General features: G+C 35.6%; 1 long non-coding RNA gene across 2 annotated transcripts in view; it reads left to right on the forward strand.

The window, feature by feature from the left end:
• LOC140850075 (uncharacterized) overlaps window positions 1-10182 on the forward strand; it is a 48606-nt gene extending 38424 nt beyond the window's left edge. Inside the window, exons 7-9 of one of the 2 annotated variants that reach the window (XR_012132817.1) lie at window positions 17-75; window positions 7872-7973; window positions 9916-10182. This is a non-coding gene — a long non-coding RNA (uncharacterized lncRNA). The remainder of the gene's footprint in view (window positions 1-16; window positions 76-7871; window positions 7974-9915) is intronic. The other variant, XR_012132816.1, reaches the window with a different exon arrangement.
• The last annotated feature ends 934 nt before the right edge of the window (window positions 10183-11116 follow it).

Genomic DNA, 11116 nt, shown 5'->3' on the forward strand with positions numbered 1-11116 from the left:
AAATCTTTCTTTTTAGGGACACAGGAAAAAAGGATAAGCACACAGTGGAAGGCTGACATGAGCACTGCACAATTGGTAAATGGCTTAAAAATTACGGGAAATAGGGGCCAAAAGACCTACAACTTGACAAATTTACCTATATTTGGGATTCGCACTTCTGTGAGGGCCTAGGCTTTTACTTTAAAGAGCTAGAAATACTTTGAGTGTTTTCATAATTGTCTCAGAGAAATATGGGATTGTTTCTTTCTGTTCAATTTTTCTATTGAATCAAATGTTCCCTTTGTGGGTTTTGTTTTGTTATTTTATTTTAATTCAGCCATTTTGGGGAGACTCAAGGGAGGAATGCTAGACGTGATAGGTTAGAGATTGAAGACAAGATATAGAGATGGGAAAGGGGAGTATAAATGTAACACAATGCTGATCCTTGGCCAGTTGTTTCTGCCACATTCTTTACAGTTCAGCCACTTTTAACCACACTCTACCTCTTAGGTCTGTCAAAACTTAGGCCATTCCATTCGTTGGCATCCTGGGCCACTGTTGGCCAAATCCTGCATCCTCTCTCCAGTATCTGTCTCTTCTTTTCTTATTGGGCCCCAAGGGAACATGTAACAAGTTGGTTAGTGGGTTATAACGGAAGATAGTGATGCTTCTTTCCCTGTCACAGTTCTGTATATTTTCTGTAGCCTATAGAATTAACAGTCAGCATTTGTTCTTTTTTTGGGGAAAAAAAGGACTTTGGGTGGAGGTAAGGGAGGTGTTACAATTACATGAAGTTGGACATAGCTATCTGGGGTCAGCAGAGGTTACCACTACCCATTGCTTCTATATTCAGATTGTCTTAGCATCTAAAAATGTGTAAATGCCTAGGGGAAAATGTCCTGGATGATTTAAACAAGGTGGCTTATTCTCCATAGTCAAAATTATGAAACTCAATCTGAGGACATATTTTTGAAATATTTAAAAAGAAATCAGATTGCAGCTTTTCTTGGGATGGATATTTAATGCATTTGTTGTTATCTCTAGGAAACTAACTAACCTCAGGGAGAAAAATCCTCAAAATAGCCAAGAGTTTTGGAAAGTAGAGAGAGAAGAAAGCAGACTTGATTGCTCAATATAAAACTAAGTAAAAAAGGATGTTATCAGCAATTAACTACAAAGTTTGATTCTAAAGAAAAAAAAAAGAATCAGAGGGGAAACATTTTTAGAGATGAAAACACCACTGGCAGCACCATAGGGTATGGGATTTCTAAGAGGCCATAATCAATTCATATTTTCTTGTATCTAGGCAATTTCAGCTGTCAGTTATTTTATGGGGATGTAGGGATACAACTGCTGAGAACATATTTAAAAATTAGAATAAGCCAGAATGACCCCAGAGCTTTCATCTCTTTTTCCTCCTTTTTCTTCATTGTGCTTAGCAAATAAGCTATCACTACAAGGCAAAAAATGGAACTGAAACATCAAAATGCAGAGCTTCATTAAAAATCAAACAAAATTCTATTGCTTGCAGCAGCCATGACAAGACTTACGATTAACTACTAAGTCACTCACAAGAGGAATCACTCAAAGAGAAATAAATGTCCTGGGTGATAATCTAGAGAAGAAAAGGTCAAGTAAATAAATAAGCAGAGTCTTTTCACATTTGAGTTAGAGATGTTGCAAGGAAAATAATTCTTGTGTTAGAAAGAAATAATTTTTCTTTAAAAAAACTGAGAAAATCTGCTTTTTAACAGAATTACTGTGAGGTCTTCTACTGATGCATTTCCACATAACCTCGGAGCTAGGAAAACTGGTGATTATCAAACTCATGCCCAAGTACCTAGTGGGGCCAGGTGTGTATCAGAGAACACAAAGGGAGGAAGATTTGTGTCAGGTATCAGGAAAAAGGAAACTACAAGTTCCCCTTAGAAATAGGTTGGCTGTCCTTAGATATGTCATGGCTCTCAGGTAGGAGTTGCTGCAGAAGTCTGCAATCAAACTCATCCAAGCTAATTTATTATGATGTAAGTGTAACAGTCCTAGGATTTCTCTCATGTCCTGATGTTTACTCAGACTTTTCAGTCCTTCAATATGAAACATAATTCAAAAAGCATAATTGCATAATTGTTAAAGATCCAGAAAAACATGGTAATTTAGTGACATATGCCACAAATAATAGTTGTGTTTGTTACATTTTATTTTTTCCAAATGTCAAAATGTTAATAGAAAATCATTACACTTACTAACCTTTCAACAAACAGAAACAGCAGAAGATACATTTTCCAGTTCATTCCTTTTCTAGTCTCCCATCTTTACTCTTGCCTTACAATCTAGAAATTAGCCACATTTTAGTGATTAAAACTTAGAGATTAAGACTATGTACTCTTCTTCCATTCTGGTGACTGTTAAAAGCTTTCTACCCCCTTTTAAGGAAACTGAGAGGATTTCTCAGGATATAAGCCATTCTACATCACGGACTGGCGTATAGACACTATAGAAGATGGTTCCAGCTGTCAAAAATGGTGGCTTTGAAGTTACAGAGAAAAATTAGGCCCTGTTTTCCCATTGCAGTTCATTAATGCTATTGAGCATGCACAGCCTGGCAGATTTACAGGTGGCAGAAATAAAAGATTAATTGTTTTACTTTATTTATGCCGGGAATGTAACTGAGGACAAAGTAATTTGATTCCCATCAGTAATCTGTTTCCTTTTGTCATTTCCCAACACCTGTCATTCTGTTAATTCATCCTTCTGCTTATAAATGTTAGGCACTTGAAGAAAAAGCATCTGTTTTTTTCATTTGCTTATGTGAACTAGTAACTTGGGAAACTTTCCTCTTTGCATTTGATTTCCCCTTAGCAGGAAACAAAAGACATATTATAAGACTGCAGCCTACTACAGGAATTGCATTTCTCTCCTCAAATTGCATAAGATAAAGAGATGGGTATGGATAAAGGACACAGAAATAAAGGAAAACAAACAACAGTTATTTCTCAAAAACCCCATCTCCACCATTTTCTTATCTTAGTCTTGTGTAAAATTTAGTAGCAAGAATTGTTAAGACGTGAAAAGGTATTTTTGTCCTTTTTCTTATTTCAAAGGAGGTTATTTCTCTGATTTCCTCTTTTTTCCTTCTTCAATATCTAACATTTAATTATTAAAATAATATTACAGAATGCCAATCATTATATCTGCCAAACATTCCCACTCTAGTCACACACCAGGTTCTCAAAGAATGTGCTCTCCCATAATCCTGGAGGGCGCAGCCTCTATATACCATACGGCCCGGCTTTGCTGGTACTGCTATGGAGCTGAGAAGTGTTATTATTGGTCACATAATTATTGTGATTTACCTACAGATACAACTTTTCATCAAAGGACAAATATCCTAAATGTCAGGACTGGGCATAGCTTCCTAGTCTGAATTCAAGGACTTACTGACTCCACAAGCTATTTTTTTTTCTCCAATAGTAAAACTAACCTCTACTGGTCTCCTACTCAGACCTGGACAATCTTTCTAGGTAAAAGAAACATCTGACCATAAAAGAAAGAGTTGGGACTGCTGCTGGGGTCTATATCCAATTATTCCATATTCTACATCCAATTTAAAGGCTTTCTTTTCTTTTCTTTTTTTTTCTGTCTAAAGAAATCCTTTACTTTCACTTCTCTTTCACCTCTGGGTGAGCCTGATCTTAAGTGTTAGCTCATGGAATGTGATGAGCTGGAGGAAACGCAGAGAGCTGAAGCTCGCCAGATAATCATAAAAGGTCTGGTGTGATATACGAAGTTTAGATATTATCCTAGAGTCAACAAGGAGCATAATTAAGTGATTTTTAAAATAATAAGTGATCAAATTTGTGATTTGAAAGTTTGGGAGAGACTAAGACAGTAGCAAGAAGACCACAAGAAGAGGCTATTGCAGCAATCTAGGCAATAAATATGCTGAGGTTATATTAAGGAAGCAATAATAAGAACAGAAGAAAAGGGGGTAGATTCTAATAGTATTGAGTAGAACAGATTACCGCTGATATATGGGTTAAGAAAGAAGAATGAATCAGCAATAACCTCCAAGTGTCTAGTTTACATTCTTGGAGGGTGTATATATCAGTACATAGGTTAAGAGATATGAGGCCAAGATACAAATGTGTAAGTCATTAGCATTTATGTGATGACTGAAATGGCATTGCTTGCATGAAATCACTCAGAGACTGTAATGGTCATTACAGTTATTTTCTGATATTCTTGTTCACTCTTTTTGTGCACATTATTGGATTATACTAACCTGTCCTCTCTGAGTTTAGCTTGATTACATTACTCACTTGGGTCAAAAATATTGAGAGGAAGGAACTTATGCCTCTTTGGGGCAGAAATGTTTAAGTTGGTGCACACCTTTCCATGTTCTCTTCTCCCTACCACTATAGCTAGGAATATCTTAGGTGAGGGAGTATCTGTTAACCTGTATACCTGAAAGAAGACAATGTGATGGGAATCCTCAGTTGAACTGAGATGACTGTGTACTATGAGCAAGAAATACATGTTGTTGTAAATTACTGAGATTGTAAGAGTTGTTAGTTTTAACTCAGCTATCCTGTCCTGATAGAGTGATAGGAAGATTCAGGGACAGAATCTTAGACAACAGTGTAGCAAGAGGTATTGAAAGAAGAATCTAGGGAAAAGGCTGAGGATACAACCAGAAGAGGTAGGAGAAGGAAGAAAATGAGAAAGAAAACAATGTACCTGCTAGGGATTGTGAAAGATCCCAGTAGGCAGGAAGAGGGGACATTGTGGGCACTAACTGGTAACCTTGGCAAGAGTCCTTTAAATAGAGTGGAATGTGGGCAGAACCCCAGTGCAATGTGCTGAGGGATGAAGAAAGGTGAGAAAGAGACCTAAACTGTATACGGTGCTTTTGAGTAGCTTGACTTTTTTTGACAGGAAAGAGAGAACTATTGTGTCAGTATAGGGGGGAAAAACCTGGAAAGTAATTTTTTCCTCGTTGTTTATGGATGGGCAGGCAGTGTCAGAGTGTATTTATATGCTACAACGAAGGAGCAGAAAGGGAAAGGTTAAAGAGAAAGGTGAGAGAGGGTAATGAATGACCTCTCACAGGTTAGAAGGGACTAGACCGCTGGCTCATTTGAGGTGAAAAAACTGGCTCTGGAAAATAATAAAGGCAGGAGGTTTATAGACCTATTCTCACAAAATACAGTGCTTAACGAGACTTAGCTATTATGAATCAATTCACCAAACTGTCCTCCACTGAGTTCACTTTATGGTTTAGACTTACACAATAGTGTTAAATATACAAGAATGTCATCCACATAAGAAAATAAAAAATGCAAAGCCATGATTTCTGACGTTATAATTTTTAACTATATTCATCCTACAATAGTACAGAAGGACAATGGGTTGATTTTGAGATTAACTGCATTCATGCTACATTTCTTTCTCTGCAGGGTTTGGTGGGAGAGAGAGTGGTGAAGTGTAGTGGTAATCTGTTTAAGATTGTTCCCTAAATAGGCAGATTATTTTTTAGGCTCTTTCTGATGTAAAAATACCAGTGCCCCATTGATCCTAAGAGAATGTATGGATGCAACATTAAATTGCTCTTTAGAAAATTATCATACTATGAATCTCTGATGAGATTCAGTTCTTGTCCTCAATACAATGTGCTGTTCCCTATCAGTTATTTACTATGCATATTTGTTCTTGGGAACAACGTGCTGCATAAATAGCAAGGTTATTTGAAAAAAAGTATTTTGCAGATGTTTATTTGTATTTAGTGTTTCAATGATTTTTATGCTGATCCAATGTTTATAATTCTTCCAGATAAGAATCAATGAGTTTAGGGCAAAGGCTTTAAAGTTTCAAAGTCCATTTTCTTTTAGGTTGATATTTATAATCCCTAAATTAAGATTACCATGCTTTCTTAATACTATAATTTTGATATATGATTAGAAACTATATAATTCCTAACATTAGATTTGATTTTCACATATCTTCATACATTTTTAAAAATTATTTTTGTTTCATAAATTCTTTGGGCTTGACTTTGTATACATCAGCAAACAAACCAAAGTGATCCGAAGTCCCTTTTCTTATTTTGTCATTGGAAGACTGATGTAATTGACTTCCTTTTACTTTATCCTTCCAAAAAAGAGGAATAATGCTAGTTTCTGACACATGAAACATTATTCACCCAGAAATGCCTTGATTTTTTAAATTCTATATGGTTAAAAAGAATACAATGGCAAAGCTAGCATAGGGATTTGAAATTAAAAAATAAAGTAGAAAATGTTGCAGAGTACCTTATGTGAGAAAACTTGTGTGATATTACACCATTTTGGGCCAACTGTTCTATTTAATTTATTGCCATCTCTAACTTTCTTCTCAGCACACTTTTACTGTCAGCAGTGACTATCTTGTAGGGAGATGCTGTGGAAAGGATTCTAGTTTTAGGTATAAAGCTTGATAAGATGATCCCAAGGTCCTGTCCTATACAACAACAGGATTTGATGACTCCCCAAATTATAATAATTTCCACCATGCTCAGTCCTTAATTGTCTGACCCTCTAGCAGACTATCCAGTTTTTCAGATTTGAGGACCTTCCCTTAGCTGTCTCCCTGAGTTTTGCTTTGCAAACTGAATTACTCAGTGTTTAACTGAATTACTAAGTTTATAATATATGGTGGTAAGATAGAGAGGAGTTACTCACACAAAGTAGGCTAAAAAGTTCTTTTGAAAGCAATAGCAGAGAATAAAATAGATGATTGATAAATCATAACTGTACTTGAAAATTTAATGAACAGTATTTCAAAAATGCTGAGCAAGTTTTTCTAGAATGTCCAACTAAGCTCCTACCAGACCATTCTCCCTGCAGATAAAAACTACAAACTCTGGGCAAAATATAATAACTACCTGAAAGCTCTAGAGTCAAAAAGCAGCAGGACCAGCAGATTCTACAGGGGACTCCAAAACTTCAAGAAGGGGTTCATATGGGAGTGCATTTCTAGGATTTTTTCCAGCTTTTACTCAGACAGATTTCATGGCAAAGCACAGCCACTAGAAAGTAAGGAGATCCAGGAAACGAGTAACAGAGGCACCCCCAAATTGTGTGTATTTCCTACCCAAGTCTCCACCAAACCTAAAGTACACATGCAAGAACATACTGCAGAGTCAGCCAAAGAGACTATTAGAGTCCTTGCTGCCACAGTCTGCTGCTTTAGCCAGACACAGCCACCATGGACTCTTTCTTTTACTATAAAAATCAAGCCATCACATGTGTGTCATCAGTGTCCCCCAGCCAAGGTTGCCCACAACCGCAGATCCATTCCAGAGCCCAGGTACCTTAAAATACAATGATAATGTGTCTTTGAAGGGATTTGCCAAATATTTTTTTTACCAATCCTGTAAAGAAATGCAACAAGAAAACTAATGGAGCTGAAAACTTACAATGGTAGTTCAATTTTCCACTAGAATATCAAGAAACAAAACTCTGACAATGGTGAAAATGGGCTGTGTGAAATCAAGTGTGCTCTACTCTTAAAAAAAATACACAAATCAGTCATTCTTGGAATAGCATAAATCAGCCACTGTTAAAATGTAAATTGTATTACTTGCTCCAAGCCCATTACCTGAAAGAACAGGTAAAATCCATCAAAAAATTTGGAGATCATGTAACCAGTTTGTGCAAGGCGGCAACAGTCTCTGCTCAAGCATATTTTTTTCTTTCAAGAAAATCCTGAGGAACAGGGACAAAGAAAACTGAACATGCAGCTGGCTTCTCCAAAGCCTCAAGGGTCAGTTCTTGTGTCAGTGGCGTAGTCCCTGATTATTTGGGTTACCTACAGCTTTGTCCTAAAATGAACCAAACTTTTGTTTCTCTTCCAAGTAGGAAACAAAAGGAGATCTGCTACGCCTCCCTGCACAAAGAAGAAAAGAAGTAAGATCTATGTACTGTAATGAGGTCAAGAATTAGACATAAAATATTCAGGTATAATTAGATTTTTTTCTTTAAATCAGCATATAATTTTAGTGCCTGAGCATATGATAAGAGAAGGTTAGCACTGATTGATAGCCAAGAGAATTTCCAAGTCACTGTAAGTTATCCATGCACTGGTATAATTAACAACACAGCTCTTGTGCAGTGAGGTGAAGCCCACATCTCCATTAAACAGAAAACAACAGTCAACAACTACTGAGTCAAGCAGATTAATGCTCAACATTTGGAGAGGATTTAAGGGGACATAATGATAGTGTCCTTGTCCTCAAGGAAGGTTGGTTTTTACAAGAGACAAATAGATACATTCTCAAATGACAAACGAAACAAGTAATATAAAGTGCTTTGATGATACAATGTTGAGAATGATTAATTTTGCCTGGGAATATTGCTGAAGAAGCAAGGAGATTTGACCTTTGAACTTTTGGATCTTAGAGAAGTTTATATAGCACCAAAGTTGAAGACGTGTTCTTTTCAAGAAATGCTTTGAAAGTCATTTAGTTATATCTATAATCTATAGAATGAGTTTTTAGTGAGCTCATTTGTTCTTATTAATCTGATTAAAATTCCACCATCGGTCTGTTTCACAGTCAATCTCATTTGATTAAGAAATTCATGAAATAAGAAATTCACATTTAGTTTGTTCATTAATTTGTGAAGCATTTCCTGAGTGCTTACTAAATACTGGTCCCTGCACTTTTCTGATACCAGCAACACCCAATAACTCATCATCTGGTCTTTGCTTTGAAAGAGGCACTCAGAGGAAGTAACTATTTTAATTGATATGTTCATTGCACTTGAATGAAACATCCCTCTTACTATCTTCATTCATCTAACAAATACTTGAATGACTAGTGTGTGACAGACATTATATAGGGCAAAGAGGATGGAAATTAACTTAAATCCTGTTTCTGCTTCCAGAGAGCTAACAGTCTGTGGACTTACTGATTAATCTTGATTTTATCATGAATCACGTAAACTGGTGTTCCCAACCTTCATTGTCTAATTAGAATTACCTGGTAATATTTTTTAAAATACAGGTTCTCAAGGGCTACTATTAACTCTTAATAATTCTGTGATAGAATTCTCAAAGCTCCATTTTATAAAATTTTATAAATGATATCTAAGCACTACCAACTTTTCATCCAATAAAATAAATATCTCCTTCATATTATACCCATTCGGACATGTGAAAACAGAAATTCTCTACCCCCAATTTTCTCTCCCTCTTCTGTGATTTGTGTGATTTTGTCTTATAATTATTATTGTCAAAATCATGGACTCAACCAACAATTAGACAACCTTGAGGTTATTTTCTTAAAATACATGTTTTATATCAAACCTGAAAGAGACTACTATATGTTTGTTTTTCTACCAGCACTTAGTTGTTCAATCGTAATACCATATTAATAGTACCATAAATTAGAATTAATTTGGCCTCTATTTGCCTGGTGTTTGTGATCACTTAAAGAGACTGTAGGTTTACCAGGAGATTTTTTTTATAAGTACATTAAATAATACAGGTATGTATGACAACTGTTTTCAAGTACCTTATAAATGCCCCTTAAAAATATTATTTATGCTAATTCAAAATTAATTTATTCATTAATGTTTACCCAAAGACTCAATACAACTTTCATTTTATTTTGTTTCTTTAACTAGAATAGGAAGATGAATGATATTAAATAAACATTCTTACTACATAATGATTTTAATCATGCACTACACTGTTTTTTATTTTTTTATTAAGTGAAAGGCTGAATAAAAATAATAAAAACAATTAGGTATCAACAGGACCTCCCTGAGTTATTTACCTTAAAAACAGCAAAAATGCACTATGCACATAAAGGGTCAAATTTAGAGGACTATGTACTCTGGACTATCAGTAGTATTTATAACTTTCCTCTTTATATAATTTTCCCTTTCTAATTTACAGACACTGTGTACCACAGAAACCTAAGAGTGTTGCTTCTGCGTCACGCATGCAGATCAGATACCCTTGTGTTCTTCAGATGAACTGAATCATGATTCCACAGCCGATCCAGCCATACTAACTGACAAAGGCTTACCCTAGATCACCACTGCCTGCCTAGGAGGGTGCACTGCTGCTCAAGATCCATAAAAGAACCTGTCAAGATTACACTCCGTGTGTATGTGTGATATTAAGATAAACTAAAAATAGGAGAGCCTTTCTGAGCTGATACTGGTAAAACCTTATTTAAATGCTGAACACTGCAGGCTCAAATACCTTAAAAGATGAGAAGCTATCCATGTAGCACTGAAATTTTCACTGAAGACACGTACAGGCCTTAAAGCCTGGTGCACAGGAAGACATGGGGGGGGGGAATCCTTTCATCTAAGAAGATAGAAATCTCTCTTTTAATAAGTTAGTCCACAGTCATGGAAAAATACACATTTGTGATCACCCATCACAGCTATTTTAAACTTTTGGGTAAATAATATGCATTTTTAAGCAGTGTTTTCTTTAGAGATTGAAAATTATGAATTTTTATTGCAGATTTTTGAAAACAAATATGTTTTCATTAAAGGAAAAAGTGAAATTTCAACAAGTACTTCTTTACCTCTCTACTTATAACATTACATCCTTTGTTAAAATATATACAATTCTCATTAAAGAAAGAGTATGTCTAAAGAATAAAAATATATTGAAATAGTAAACATCCTAAAATAGTGTCAACTCTTAAATACAGTATCCTGATTTAGGGGGCAAAAGGTCAATAGTATTTCCTTATTTATTTTAATGCCAAGAAAGTCATTTCTATGCAGGGATATATTCATTTTAATAATATAGTCACATTACACCATTTTATATCCGCCATTTATATGTCACTGCCATTTTAAGATGGTTGTCTTTGAGGGATGCCACTGTCTGCCTGGATCTTTCCCGTCTGTCATTTCCTTTCTGACATGACTTGATTTTAATTTTAAAAGATTCCTGCTCTACTGAGTCATTGCTAACATTCCCCTCAGAATGCAGAAAAGGCTGGACAGGACTCTGCCTAATCTGCAGTACTTTCTAAGGGCTTGAAAACAGCAGAACCTCTGAAACAACAGAGGCAAATAAAATCCAAAGGCCAGTAGGAGTGAATGAATGAATAGCTCTACCAGTTTCTGAT

Source organism: Manis javanica, chromosome 6 (assembly GCF_040802235.1).
Source record: "Manis javanica isolate MJ-LG chromosome 6, MJ_LKY, whole genome shotgun sequence".
Taxonomy (NCBI): domain Eukaryota; kingdom Metazoa; phylum Chordata; class Mammalia; order Pholidota; family Manidae; genus Manis; species Manis javanica.